This window comes from Lissotriton helveticus, chromosome 1_1 (assembly GCF_964261635.1).
Source record: "Lissotriton helveticus chromosome 1_1, aLisHel1.1, whole genome shotgun sequence".
NCBI classification, from domain to species: domain Eukaryota; kingdom Metazoa; phylum Chordata; class Amphibia; order Caudata; family Salamandridae; genus Lissotriton; species Lissotriton helveticus.
Window position 1 is genome coordinate 1,999,019,945 of NC_136057.1, and position 15,873 is coordinate 1,999,035,817.

Genomic DNA, 15,873 nt, shown 5'->3' on the forward strand with positions numbered 1-15,873 from the left:
GCAGAGCGAGAGTGACAGCATGAGAGACAGCAGAGTGTGAGAGACAGCAGAGTGAGAGTGACAGCAGAGTGAGAGTGACAGCAGAGTGACAGCATGAGTGAGAGCAGAGTGAGAATGACAGCATGAGTGACAGCAGAGGGAAAGTGACAGCAGAGTGAGTGGCAGCGTGAGTGACAGCAGAGTGAGAGTGGCAGCAGAGTGAGAGTGGCAGCAGAGTGAGAGTGGCAGCATGAGTGACAGCAGAGTGAGAGTGAGAGTGACAGCAGAGTGAGAGTGACAGCAGAGTGAGAGTGACAGCATGAGTGACAGCATGAGTGACAGCATGAGTGAGAGTGACAGCAGAGTGAGAGTGACAGCAGAGAGAGAGTGGCAGCATGAGAGACAGCAGAGTGAGAGTGAGAGTGAGAGTGAGAGTGACAGCAGAGTGAGAGTGACAGCAGAGTGAGAGTGACAGCATGAGTGACAGCAGAGCGAGAGTGACAGCATGAGAGACAGCAGAGTGAGAGACAGCAGAGTGAGAGACAGGAGAGTGAGAGTGACAGCGGAGTGAGAGTGATAGCATGAGTGAGAGCAGAGTGAGAGTGACAGCATGAGTGACAGCAGAGTGAGAGTGTCAGCAGAGTGAGAGTGGCAGCATGAGTGACAGCAGAGTGAGAGTGACGGCAGAGTGAGAGTGGCAGCAGAGTGAGAGTGGCAGCACGAGTGACAGCAGAGTTAGAGTGACAACATGAGTGACAGCAGAGTGAGAGTGACAGCAGAGTCAGAGTGGCAGCATGAGTGACAGCAGAGTGAGAGTGACAGCATGAGTGACAGCAGAGTGAGAGTGACAGCAGAGTGAGAGCCAACAGAGTGAGAGTAACAGCAGAGAAAGAGTGACAGCAGAGTGAGAGTGACAGCATGAGTGGCAGCAGAGTGAGAGCCAACAGAGTGAGAGTGACAGCAGAGAGACAGCAGAGTGAGAGTGACAGCATGAGTGACAGCAGAGTGACAGCATGAGTGACAGCAGATGTTTGTGTTATTTCAATTGAAGGTAAAATTTACACATTCAACAATACTACAGTGAGATGCAACACGTTTTCAAATTGTAATACTTGTAACGTGATTTATCCAATATACTCTCCTTGCAATAAAGTCTATATCGGTCAAACGACACAAAAGGTAAAGACTAGAATCTGCCAACATAGAAGCCGTATTAGGTGCAGGACACCAGATGCCCCACTGGTTGACCACTTCTCGGATACCAATCATAGCTAGGATGACATTCGCTGGACAGTCTTGAAAGCACTGAAATTGCCACAGCGAGGTGGTAACATGTCACAATTACTGAACAGAGAAGAGCTTAAATCCATAATTCTTTTTGACTCCATAAGAAACAGGCTGAACAGAACAGAAGAATGTACCACTTTATTTTGAACTTGAAACCACCTGAAATATGAACTCTTAACAACCTGGAACTTTGGGCAATTCAATGGAGCACTCCCCATAACTGGTTAACACACAATGGAGGATGATGTAACCTAAACCTTTTCTGACCAAAGAGGCATAGCGTAATTGTGCCCAAATGGATAATTTAGCAGTCTGAACTGCGTGATCTGTACATGTATGTATATATGCATACAACTGTGTGAACCTTGCACTAAATGTGCCGTAATTTTGCCAAAATTAGTAAATTAGCAGTCTGAACTGTGCAAATTGTACATATGTATATATCAGTACTTGATTAATGTGTAAATTATGTAAATATTGTCACCAAAAGGCACGTTAATCCTTCACAAATCGGGTACTTATATTGGAATGTCCACTTCACAAATAATTTTCACCACCCTTGCTCACCGTCCCAAGATGGCCATCGCCATTTTCACACCACTGTAGTCCTACCCTCTCTTTCAACGCCCCAACACCTAATTTTCACACCACTGTAGTCCTACCCTCTCTTTTAACGCCCCATTACCAAAATGGTGCGCATACACTCTTGGTTAAAACCAGGGCAGCCCTGTGCCAGAGTGTTCCAGCTACCACGCGGTATATGGAGGAACGACCACAGCGTCTACTCCACCCGAGGCTCCTTTGAGGTAAGCGGCTCTGAATCCCTAATTTCCCCCCCCCCCACCCGAACCCCGCTACCCGACCTCCACGCAGGTAAGGGTGTTCCTAGTTGGCTAATTTATTTATTTATTTATTTTTAACATTTGTTAAGCGCGAACAATTGCCCGCAGGCGTCTCGGCGCTGTACATTTGTTTGCTCTCCTGTGTAATTTTGTTCAATTTTTAGAGATTGAATAACCATGTTTTCAGTTTCTTCCTGAAAGAGATAAGATTTGGGCTGGATCTTATGAATTGTGGGAGAGTGTTCCACAGTTTTGGAGCGGCGACCAGGAAGCGCCTGTCTCCCCAGTTGACCAGCTTAGTCCGAGGTACTACCAAATCGTTCTGTTTTGCTGAACGGAGTGTTCGAGAGGGAGCGTATGGAACAAGATGGTCTCTCAAAAATTGGGGTGCTTGGTGATGTAGCGATTTGTAGACAATACATAGTGTTTTAAATTTAATTCTGTTCCCAACAGAGAGCCAATGAAAACTTCTTAAAGTCTCAGCTATGGGCTTGAATTTGGGAGTGTCTGAAAGAAGTCTGGCTGCAGCATTTTGGATTGTCTGCATTTTCTTGATTACTCTGACTTGGGCATTGGAGAACAGACCATTGCAGTAATCCAGTGCTGTTAGGACCAGAGAGCTGACCAAGGTCTTGGCTACATTTTTAGGAAGGAAAGGGAGGATCTTCCTAACCAGGCGTAGTTTGTAGAATGCTGTGGTGGCCGTTTGATTGGCATGGGCCATAAAGTTCAATTTGTCATCGAAGATGACGCCCAAATTTCTCACTTTTGTGGCCGGTTTTGGCAAGGCTCCGAATGATGATGGCCACCATGTTGGGGACCAGTTAGGACTGAGAAGGCCAAAGGTGACCACCTCAGTTTTATCTGAGTTTAGTTTCAAACAGTTTGCTGGGATAATTTCAAACAGTTTGCTGGGATAATTTACTCCTTATCCCAATTTCAGCTCCAAACGGAACCAAACCGCCATTGCATTCGGTATTCTTGGATAATCCCGCAGGACCCGGGCGTACACAGAAACCCGAAACACACTGGTCCATGAACATTGATTAAATACAAGGTAATTACGGCAAGGCTGTTTCCACCGCTATCCCAGCATACCCTTGTTCATCCATTGGTCTCAGTAAAGCGAACGTTTTACCTGAACTTTTTGCAGGAGAACACACCAAGCGCCTCGACTTGGGACCAACCCTAGGACGCCTATGACCCGTCTTGAGCCACAACAAGGGTAGCGGCACATCTCGCCCCTCCGCCGCCTACCTACATTGTCATGAACCTGCACTTCACAGGTTATTCCATCACTGCGGTATTCTCAACATTGTCATTTACCTGTACACTCACTGATTTTGATTAAACTGCGCAGTTCATTTTAATCCATCAAAGCGGTATTCCCTTATGGAATACCTCGGTGTTCCCCAGACACCGGTCCCACCCACACTGCGCGTAATAATCACTTAAATTCCCGAGCGCGTCCAGATCATTCACTGCGTTGTTGAATTTTCATTCACTATCTTCACTGCCATCGTATCACGTTACAAACTTTTGCCGTCCTTCACTTCAAAACGACGACAAACAGCCTTGAAGCATGATTCAAACCCCTTCCCTGAAAGCCACTGCTAAGCCGCACTCACAACGTGCTGTTCCAGGCTCCTCGCACCACCAGCACCAATTTGGCACCGGTTGTCGGAATAAATCTAAAGATTGAGTCACAAATAGTCTGTTATAATGATGTCACCCTCACCACCAATTATTGTTGACATGCCCGTACTTGAACCTTATGTGATTCTCTTGGGTCACTATCTTCTGTTTTTTCTCTCCCCTTATTCCAACAGGCTAAATGTTATCAACCAGGCAATTATATCAATTAGTCCTGATGATGATCCCGGTAATGTAGGCGCGTGGGATCGAAACGTCGACTTTCACAAACAGTACTACAAATTAACCCCTTCGGCGCTGATGACGAGCTCAGCTCATCATCAGTTGCGCCGCTCCCACGCTGATGACGAGCTGAGCTCGCCATCTAACGCGGCTTTTTGAAAAAAGCTGCGTAGCGCGAAAATCGCCGCAGCGCGCATGCGGTTAACCATTGTGTCTCTATATTGTGGTTATTTTCGGTTAGAGCTTGCTGTACTATGTAATAAGATGCAAGCCACGATTGACTCCAAAGTTATTGCCTGATATTTCGTTCACTTTTTCTCCATATTTCTATTCTAATTTTTCCTCATGTTGGGTACAGGACTGTGCCCTAATGTATTTGTTTTTGTTTTCATTTTTTCGTATCTATACATCGTTTTAATAAACATTCCATGTCCGGCTGGACATAGGCATCAACTTTATAGTGCTTATTGAAGTTATGCTATGTTACGGGAGTTTGTAGAGCGCCTGGTTACACTGACCCAGTGCGTCCCCGCGCTTTGAAGTCTATAAAAACTTTTTGTTATTATCCCTTCTATGCTTAGGACCACTGTTCTTTGAAATAGCAGTGTGAGAGTGACAGCAGAGCGAGAGTGACAGCATGAGTGACAGCAGAGTGAGAGTGACAGCATGAGTGACAGCAGAGTGACAGCAGAGTGAGAGTGACAGCAGAGTGAGAGTGACAGCAGAGTGAGAGTGACAGCAGAGTGAGAGTGACAGCATGAGTGACAGCAGAGTGAGAGTGACAGCATGAGTGACAGCAGAGTGAGAGTGACAGCATGAGTGACAGCAGAGTGAGAGTGACAGCAGAGTGAGAGTGACAGCAGAGAGAGTGACAGCAGAGTGAGAGTGACAGCATGAGACAGCAGAGTGAGAGTGACAGCAGAGTGAGAGTGACAGCATGAGTGACAGCATGAGTGACAGCATGAGTGACAGCAGAGCGAGAGTGACAGCAGAGTGAGAGTGACAGCATGAGTGAGAGCAGAGTGAGCGTGACAGCATGAGTGACAGCAGAGTGAAAGTGACAGCAGAGTAAGTGGCAGCATGAGTGACAGCAGAGTGAGAGTGGCAGCAGAGTGAGAGTGGCAGCATGAGTGACAGCAGAGTGAGAGTGAGAGTGAGAGTGACAGCAGAGTGAGAGTGACAGCAGAGTGAGAGTGACAGCATGAGTGACAGCAGAGCGAGAGTGACAGCATGAGAGACAGCAGAGTGAGAGCCAACAGAGTGAGAGTGACAGCAGAGAGAGAGTGACAGCAGATTGAGAGTGACAGCATGAGTGACAGCAGAGTGAGAGTGACAGCAGAGTGAGAGCCAACAGAGTGAGAGTGACAGCAGAGAGATAGTGACAGCAGAGTGAGAGTGACAGCATGAGTGACAGCAGAGTGACAGCATGAGTGACAGCAGAGTGAGAGTGACAGCAGAGTGAGAGTGACAGCAGAGTGAGAGTGACAGCAGAGAGAGAGTGGCAGCATGAGAGACAGCAGAGTGAGAGTGAGAGTGACAGCAGAGTGAGAGTGACAGCAGAGTGAGAGTGACAGTAGAGTGAGAGTGACAGCATGAGTGACAGCAGAGCGAGAGTGACAGCATGAGAGACAGCAGAGTGAGAGACAGCAGAGTGAGAGACAGCAGAGTGAGAGTGACAGCAGAGTGAGAGTGACAGCATGAGTGAGAGCAGAGTTAGAGTGACAGCATGAGTGACAGCAGAGTGAGAGTGTCCGCAGAGTGAGAGTGGCAGCATGAGTGACAGCAGAGTTAGAGTGACAACATGAGTGACAGCAGAGTGAGAGTGGCAGCATGAGTGACAGCAGAGTGAGAGTGACAGCATGAGTGACAGCAGAGTGAGAGTGACAGCAGAGTGAGAGTGCCAGCAGAGTGAGAGTGGCAGCATGAGTGACAGCAGAGTTAGAGTGACAACATGAGTGACAGCAGAGTGAGAGTGGCAGCATGAGTGACAGCAGAGTGAGAGTGACAGCATGAGTGACAGCAGAGTGAGAGTGACAGCAGAGTGAGAGCCAACAGAGTGAGAGTAACAGCAGAGAGAGTGACAGCAGAGTGAGAGTGACAGCATGAGTGACAGCAGAGTGAGAGCCAACAGAGTGAGAGTGACAGCAGAGAGACAGCAGAGTGAGAGTGACAGCATGAGTGACAGCATAGTGACAGCATGAGTGACAGCAGAGTGAGAGTGACAGCAGAGAGAGAGTGACAGCATGAGAGACAGCAGAGTGAGAGAGTGAGAGTGACAGCATGAGTGACAGCAGAGTGAGAGTGACAGCAGAGTGAGAGTGACAGCAGAGTGAGAGTGACAGCATGAGAGACAGCAGAGTGAGAGCCAACAGAGTGAGAGTGACAGCAGAGAGTGACAGCAGATTGAGAGTGACAGCATGAGTGACAGCAGAGTGAGAGTGACAGCAGAGTGAGAGCCAACAGAGTGAAAGTGACAGCAGAGAGATAGTGACAGCAGAGTGAGAGTGACAGCATGAGTGACAGCAGAGTGACAGCATGAGTGACAGCAGAGTGAGAGTGACAGCAGAGTGAGAGTGACAGCAGAGAGAGAGTGGCAGCATGAGAGACAGCAGAGTGAGAGTAAGAGTGACAGCAGAGTGATAGTGACAGCAGAGTGAGAGTGACAGCAGAGTGAGAGTGACAGCATGAGTGACAGCAGAGCGAGAGTGACAGCATGAGAGACAGCAGAGTGAGAGACAGCAGAGTGAGAGACAGCAGAGTGAGAGTGACAGCAGAGTGAGAGTGACAGCATGAGCGAGAGCAGAGTGACAGTGACAGCATGAGTGACAGCAGAGTGAGAGTGTCCGCAGAGTGAGAGTGGCAGCATGAGTGACAGCAGAGTGAGAGTGACAGCAGAGTGAGAGTGGCAGCAGAGTGAGAGTGGCAGCATGAGTGACAGCAGAGTTAGAGTGACAACATGAGTGACAGCAGAGTGAGAGTGGCAGCATGAGTGACAGCAGAGTGAGAGTGACAGCATGAGTGACAGCAGAGTGAGAGTGACAGCAGAGTGAGAGCCAACAGAGTGAGAGTAACAGCAGAGAGAGAGTGACAGCAGAGTGAGAGTGACAGCATGAGTGACAGCAGAGTGAGAGCCAACAGAGTGAGAGTGACAGCAGAGAGAGAGACAGCAGAGTGAGAGTGACAGCATGAGTGACAGCAGAGGGACAGCATAAGTGACAGCAGAGTGAGAGTGACAGCAGAGAGAGAGTGACAGCATGAGAGACAGAAGAGTGAGAGAGTGAGAGTGACAGCATGAGTGACAGCAGAGTGAGAGTGACAGCAGAGTGAGAGTGACAGCAGAGTGAGAGTGACAGCATGAGAGACAGCAGAGTGAGCCATCAGTGCACACATCAATTGTTAACGCATCCACAATTAACTATTGTAGCAATCGCAGTATGGTGCACTTTACTTTTAAACATATTCATCTAAAGCGCAGCATGCCACCATTGCTACAATTTCAATCCAACCCACATAATTGCACTACACACCACATGCATACACTCCATAACCCACGGCTAAAAGACATTGCCATTTACAATGCCATTAGCTCTAACTCAAATAAATCCGAGACCTATTGCATTTTCAATGCTTGGTTTTTTTTTTTATTTATTGTGCCCTAGGCGTACCCATTGCCCCTTGCTGGAAGAATCAACATGTGAAGAACAGTTGAATGAAGACGGCTGAAACGCCTTTCTAATTTAAATGCACACATGTATGTATTGTTTAATTTAGGAATCATTTTGATTACTTGAGGGTTGTAAAAAAATTAAGCTGTCAATAAGCTAGACTTAGAAATCAGTTCAAGACCGGAATCAATATAGTTTTTTCCAGGACACCTCGCCCCTCTTCCGGCTGAGTTCAGTCCGAGGGGCACTGTTGAGTGAGTATTACCGAGTTCTCGGAAGACCCCATGTCAAGAGAGGGGGTTCCGCCCGTTCTTTTTCATCTGTTAACAACATTTAGCCTGCCGAGACGAGCAGTTTCACTTTTTAGATAGTAAACATGAAGTCACGAGTTCCATTGTGCTTACTAGTATTGTAGGGCTGACAAAACAGGATGGAAAATCACTAGCCGGGGACAGGGCAGCTTTGAGCGGAACCCCTTTTCCCATCCCATATGTTTCACACTTGAAGGACTCACGCCTATTGTCCACGTTTCTCACTTTCTCACCTTGGGTCTTCAAAATACCCTTCCAGACTACACTGTACCACTAGCAAGATCAAGACCGAACCCTACATCGCCCTCAGAGGACCCTCATTATAACTGTGAACGCCTGTGGTGATCGCCACATAAAACATATATCTGCCTCTAGACAAAATATACCACATGGGAGAGCAACCACGACCCTAACTCTGCGTGACGTATCTCCTACAGCGCTTTGAAACCACACTCGAGTTGCTCAGCACTATATACGAAAACAACACTGCTAAACTCTGCTCGTTCTGTTAACAGTTTTTTCACCACAACACAGAATTTTATTTTGCCCAAAACCTTTTGAAATGAAACTTTATGTCGGAACAATATATTCATGCCAGGGGGTCATGTCAATTACCGCTCTTGCAGTGCTGAGTGCAAACACATCACCTTTCAAATTCAACCAGACAGGATGTTAAGCCCGGATATAGTACGAATAATAAAATACAGTTATTAGGAAAAAAAAAGTTGTAATCACACTGCCCCCACCCCCCAAAAATACACGATACCTTCTTTTACTGAGTGGCCCACAATCTTTGAAGGAAACCGCTAGAAACAGCACCGTTTCTTCTTGGCAGCCCTCCTGCAGCAGGTGGCGTTTTTATGGCCAGAAAAGACACTTGTTGTCTGGATGCTAACTTTCCTGTCGTTCCTGTGGAGGGGTAGCTGGTGTCTGGGACGCTCCGCTCAGCCTTTAACGCTAGAATGACTGGTACTCTCCCAGCGCCTTGTTTTCATTCATCTTCCCCCCACTTCGCCCCCATCACTTTGTGCGTTTCTCCACCGCCTGGATCATAAAACCGCCCTCTGTAATGAGTTCTGGTTCGTGTTTGTGTTGTGTCATGTGGTTGCTAGGAAAGGATTGCTCTCCCACCCCTGCACGCCCCCTTCCCTCACTAACTCCACTTGCATTGCAGAGGACTTAAGGAACGTTTAACGAGCTCCGCGTTTAGCAGCTGGAGCATGGCAGGGACAAAGCCACTTCATCAAGATCACACTATGCATTAGTGGAGAAGCCAAGAGTTGAATGCGCGACTCAAGAAAAACGTCGCACTGTAAAAACACAGTGCTTAATTTGTAAAATGGGTAAGTGCCATGGCCCTTTTCTGGAGGCCACTGTATTTTGCACCACCCATTGCCACTTCCAGTGCTGCAAATGACAGACCCAACACTACCACACTCATATAAGCATGACAGTTCAGACTATTCCAGCCACTTAAAGGTTTAAGAATGGTGTTGATGCAGGTAGTAGTCGTTTTTAGGTCGAGCCTGGGCAGCGCATGCGGTGCTCTGCGAGGCATGCTGTATTGGAGTACAGACTTGAAGCTCCGCCCATTCTCCGCCCATATTTTTCATTGGCTTGTGTCATTGTCCTTTGGAAATGTTGGCTTCTGATTTGTTAGTCCCTCCTTAGTACCGCCTCGTCGCCAATGTAAAGATGAATCCAAGCAGAAAAATGTGATTAAAATCTTTATTGGAGAGTAGGTACAGGAACCTCCAGCTCATCCACAGCTTGCTTCACAGCTCAATATCATCTACTCAAAACTAAACATTCTAAGCTGCTAAGCAACACATTTACAATTCCATATGAGTCATCTCTACAGTAACCTCCCATGAGGACTAGCCCTTTTACTTTTTTTTTTAATGTTCTTTAAAAAAAATTATAGTCATTTTACTTCTGTTGTTACATGGTATGTCTTATTTAGTATGTAAGCACTATTTTCTTTAATGAGTTTCTTTAATGAGTTTCTCCTACTGCAGGCAGGACATGTTTTCCTACAACATTCAGTGCGCCATGCTTTCACTTTCCAAGCAGCCCGGGACAATGGTAGCCGCTTCTTTAAAGTAAAATAGGTCTTGCATTTACAAGAGTTTGAGGTATTGGCATTGTAAATGACAATGTCTTTTATTTATGTGTTTATCATCCAAACAGGTACATAAAATGCATTGTCATTTACAATGCCAATAGCTGAAACTCTCACAAAGCGAGACCTATTACATTGCAAATGCTTGTTAATGTATAGTGCCTGATTAAACATAAGTTGTTGTGCTCATCTCCGAATAAGCCAACAGCACCACCATGAGGGAGACTGTTATTAGAGCTCGTGCTGAGCACTGGAAACCACAGGCTCAAATTAAACACTGGTAAAAGCCTCAGGACTACATGTAGGGACTAGTGGTTTGACAGAGGAGTCGTCGGATATCTGTCACCTCTAGTGTTCTGGTGAAAAAAATTCTAAAGGGAACAAAGTGTGCAAACTGGTTGCACAGCAACTAGGCGACTAGTCCTTTTATTAGGCCGTGGCAATTTTTAATGTAAGAAAAATCGTGCTTAATTACCAACTGTTGAGTTTTGTGCATATTACTGTCCGCTTTAAAAAAAAATAAATGTCACCCTTACGAGACCGGGCAAGCCGAAAACGTCTTGCGTGGACTGTAAAACTGATGGGTCTAGGATTATGGCACTGCCTCTTTGGAGTAACTGCAGCGACGTATGCCACGTGACGCACAACACGCGGACTATGTAGTTCATTGGCCACCAACTGCTGAAGTGGCCATCAATGCTCTCGCACTCGCCTTGAACAACTAACAGATGCTGCGTTCCTCCTGAGACTGGATACGTGAGTGCCAATCAATTGGCAATAGTGCCACCTGTTAATTACTCTGTCAGGAACCCGTGCTATTCTAAATAAATTAAAAATAAGTTATTGTTAGCATCAGACACAAATCAGTCCACATGTGAGATGACTGAGCTGTATGCTTGCAGGAAGCTATCTGGCCTATAGACCTGACAAAAAAGGTAGTGCCTTGAATGCTGTTGAAGCATGCAAAGGATGCAAGTATTCCTTCAAACTTCATAACAGAGAATGTGTTGCTGATGAGCAATATCAGGCAAATAAATAGTGCCTCATAATAGCATATGTTTAATAACAAAGTCAGTCAATTCTGTTCTGAAGGCCCCATTACATAAAGTGTGAATCCTTCCAGGGCAACGTGTGTTATAAACTGCCACATTTGTTATCCATTTCTCCAAAATTCCTTTGAAATGAATGACCATATTCTTTGTAATGGATGTTATTACATTTCTATACTATTTGTAGGAAGAAGTAAGGCCAGGACAGAGAAAGGGTTAACCTTGAATGGAGCATAAGATAAACACCTAGGCCTGTATTTTCATAAGAATAACTGTCTTTGTTTGGCCAGGATGCACCTTTAAACAGGTGCAATGGGCGCAAACAGAGGCAGTGTGCCCTATTATAATGAATGCATTGCCCCGGGGCAGCCACACACGTGTGCTTCCTTGGAGGCAGCACATTCAGTGAAATAGGGAGTGGCTGCTTCGAAGCTGCTCTGTGTTTCACAGTACAGGTGGCAACCTGCCTGCGCTTAGAGGGAGAGCGATCCCCTTGCAGGCAGGTGCAGTGACACACCCTCCCACCTCTTCAGAGGGCTGCCCTTTTGGGGTGCACTGATAGCGAGCCACCTTTTTGTTGCAGACTATCTGTGTGCCTCCTAAGGTCATGTTTGCCTCTGTGCCCATGTCCATAATATGGTGTGGGCACAGATTCAAAGTGCTTACATCATCTGCACAAGGCATGTCTGTAAGCAAATCAGGGAATGTCCTCCTGTGATAGCACTGGCCCTACATGTGTGCCAGTCTCAGTGTCATCAGTAGCAGGTGCACACGTTGTGGCACTATCTGTAATACGGCCCCAGGAAAATTACATGGTTGCCGGTTTGTCACTTTACACATGAACAAGTAGTGTACAAATTAGTGTTTTCACTGTGCAACACTTTTGCATTGGTATTCTGTTTTACATATTAGGATAAATGTGCTGCTTTTGATAGACCCAGGCTCCATTTGATAGCAGAATAAGGTTTCAGAAGTATTTTGCTGCCAGACTAGATTAGCTAAGAGGCACAAAACAGCAATACAATGCATACACGAGGCGTTGCTTTTGTACTGTCTCTGCGTAGACAACACACCGGGTAAACAGCATTCAAGGCATATGGTAAATACATTGTACATCTGTCTTACAGTGCACTAGAGAAACTGATTGTAGAGGCATTTGCATTAGGCAGCAGAGGTGTTCATCTGGCTAGATGTAAATAATACGTTCAGGCTGTACATAGCTGAGGTTTCTCTCAGTCTATGCATAGGTCAGGCGTTATACACCTGAGCTTTCTCTCAGATGACAATATCCCCAAACGGCCAGAACTACAACCCATAATTTCTGCTTGCTTGACTTCTTCTAAAATTGCCACCGGCCTTATGTTCAGTACTTGAGGCCACCCACTGAATACTTTGAAAATCTACACATAGAAGATGAGTTGAGTTGTTAGTTATAAAGTGCAACAAATGCCCTAAGGCACCTTGTCTAACTAACGACATCAGAAAAGATCTGAAAGTAATCAGAACATACATTTTAACAGCCCTCCTAAACACAGAATGGCCCTCTATTTTGTGCAGGCCAAGACTGAGTGCATCCAAATTGAGAAAGCAAACAATGAGAAGGAACATCCTCTTCTACTTCCACACCAAGCCGTTCTAAATCTGGGGACTGATAGCACGCGGGAAGAGCCAAAATGAAGTGAACACTAAGACTCCGAAGCAAACAGATAAGCAGCATTGAGGTGGTTTCATAATAGCCTCTGGGGGTAAGCATAGTACTGTATAATGGATCCTTTTTGAAACTGGCAACCAGTGCAGCGTACGATGAGCCTTGGAGAACCTATCAAATGTTCTGAAATTCACGGCAAGTTATACTGGCAAATTACGAATGCCTTGAAGCATGGAACAAAACGTTTTGTCTTCAAGATCCTCATTTGAAGGTAACAGGATGACAGAACTGCAACAGCAGGATACCACAAGTGGAAATGCCATTATTGTAAGCTTGTCTGGCGTCATTTAATACAGCCACAGGGGCAGTCTCAGGCCCTAAAAAAGGTTCTAAACTCAGCCACCTAGCATCTATTAACCAGTGTATTTCAACATGTTTTAAAAGCTGGTACGCTATAACTTCTTCCCAATTTTTGTGACTGATAATAATTGAGATTTTCCTAGACTTGGCGTCAGAAAGGCTAGATTTGATTAAAGACATGAAGGCGAGTATAATGCAGTCTTTTCGTGCTTTTATTTATACAGCAGTCAAGCAAGAAAACTACGATTTCCATAATACCAAAGAGAAAAACTACAGAATGACATCACAATGTAAACACCAATAAGATGTCAAGTTACCTAATAATTATGTTGACTGTGAACAAAAAGTCCTCTTTTCTTGAAGTGAGAAGGTAAACAGGTAAGAATATAAACAAAAGAACTGAATAAAAGGTAAATAGCATGACGAACAAGTCCATGAAACAGTCCGCAAAGAAATGAGGCTCATCCAAGCCACTCAAAAATCTAAATTTTATTACAGGACAAAGAGGCTTCTGTTATGCATGTTCAAAGCATTACAATAACAGAATCAGAAACATGAGCGATAGGTTTACAATAAAAAGTTCTAGAAGTATTTAAATTTGACCAATCTGCAGATTCGAGAATATATAAAGTGGCCCCTACCCAGAAAGTCCGAGAAGCCATGGCTCCCCTGGCTGAATGGGCGCCAGAAGAATCAATATTAATACCATCTAGGAACATGATCCATTTGGTCCCCAACGGGCAAGGGTGTGGGGGAAAACAGGCTTATGAGGTTTTTAAAATAAATGAGTAATTGAGAAGAGGAGTATCTCAAATCTGTAGAACGAGCAACATCATTTTTTAAACAGTTCGAACACACAACTTGGGTTGAGAAGAGAAAAAGGGATAATGAATGGTAGATAAATTGCTCTTGGTATGTCTGTAAACCTAAAAGGAAACACCAAAAGTGGAACAGTGAAAAGAAGACTTATCCAAAGCTTTCAGACAGACATCAAAGCAAGCTTGGCAGAGACTTGTTTGAGAGTGAGCAAAACATTATTTTGCCTTGAAATAAACAGTTTGAGCACCAAATTAACATCCCACATTGTATTGTACATGGGAACTAGAAGTTTAACATGTCTTACTCTCTTTAACAGTTGATAAATTAAAGGATGTTTGCCAATGGGTCTGCCATCCATTCGATGATGCTCGCCTGAAATAGCAGATCTGCATGCATTAATAGTGTGGTGAGCTTTACCTTGATAGGCTAAAGAAGCTAAGAAATTAACAATTAATGTTACATCAGCTGAAAAGAGATCTGAATTTCAGTTCATACACCAGCTACACCAGGCGAGCCAAGCCGATCTGTAAGTTATTGACGAGTCAGGAGCCCGTGACTGTTGAATGAGCGGGATAGCGTCTTCCAAAATTCCTGGGGTTCTTCAGGATGACCCGAAATCCTCCAAGTTATCAGAAAAAGAGAGACTTCTATAATCATGTTGTGTGGATGACCCAGAGGACAACGCATTAATTTGGGAAATGGAGGAATCCAAACCGGAGAATCTGAAGCCACCTCCAACAGTGGCGGCTGGTGAACTTTGAAAGTGGTAAGGTGTAAATGCCTTCTTTAAATTTGGATAAGGAAGCAGACAAACCTAAAAAGCACAACTTACATCAAGGATTATCCGCTACAAAGATTTAGTAAAACATTAGAACAAAATGTTCACTTTGGAGCTTAATCGCCACATTAATTAGCTTGAAATCTAGAGGTTTTGAATGGACACTGATGACATATTCGAGTATTCTTGGATGTGCAAGTATGCCTTGGCTTTTCTAGGTATATAAGGACTTGCTGCATTCGGTTGTACTAAGTGCATCACGCTACCATTTTGCCCTTTATCATTCACTTCACTAGGTCAGTTATAGCAGGACCAACTTGACCCTACAGCTGTCTGATGATGTAACAATGACTGATGTACACCAGTCAGAAGACATTCCTCTTAGCGCTGTATTGGTACATAGTAGAGGTGGACAAGACAATACATTAACAGGGAGAGTTGGCTCAGATTTCAGAGCCCATGCACAAGCCAAGCTATGAAAATGTGTGTTGGGTAAATCACACAACAAACCACGTAAAATATGATAAAGTCTCTTCAAAGTTCAAAAAGTGAATTTCTATAACACGTTGAAGCTTTGACATTAATAGGGCGCATTGTAGCACTGCACTAGTAAAAGTGATAATTTTGTACAACTAATAGCCTGGATACATGTTCAAAAGTGATTTCTTTCATATACGATAATGAAGTAAAAAGTTTTGGTGAAACAAAATATTTGCCTAAGAAGACACAATTTAAGCTGTGAAGCCACAATTTATCCAGGTTTTCTGGTTTCACTCTGTACAAATCAGCCAGTCAATGGGTATGTATCTTTCTTTCTTCATGTTAAGATTTGTTTATACCTTAGTGAATTCTTATGTCGGTTATAAAATAGGTATTATATGCATCGAGAAATTACGTGATTTGCCCAAAATCAATTGATGTTGAGCTGGCGCCGAGACTTGAACATGGTTCCAGAGTCCCATAGTCAGCAGCTCTTCCCATAACACCACATCTCGTGTAGAGGGAGGGAACCAGAGGACACATTGAACCCAACAGAGCCTCTAGCTGAGCCAGAGGTAGGCATGAGCCTGACTCGAACTTCTAGTAAACAGAAAAAACAAAATCTGTTTAGAAAGAAAGTTAAATAGGATTATATGAA

The 15,873-nt window shown here is 44.8% G+C and overlaps 1 protein-coding gene across 1 annotated transcript in view; it reads right to left on the reverse strand.

Moving 5' to 3' along the window:
• Positions 1 to 8,797, reverse strand: part of LOC144776166 (dynein light chain Tctex-type 5-B-like) — a 60,247-nt gene extending 51,450 nt beyond the window's left edge. Inside the window, exon 1 of the mRNA XM_078659255.1 lies at positions 8,726 to 8,797. The gene's annotated coding sequence lies outside the window, so the exon portion shown is untranslated. The remainder of the gene's footprint in view (positions 1 to 8,725) is intronic.
• Between the last annotated feature and the right edge of the window lie 7,076 nt (positions 8,798 to 15,873).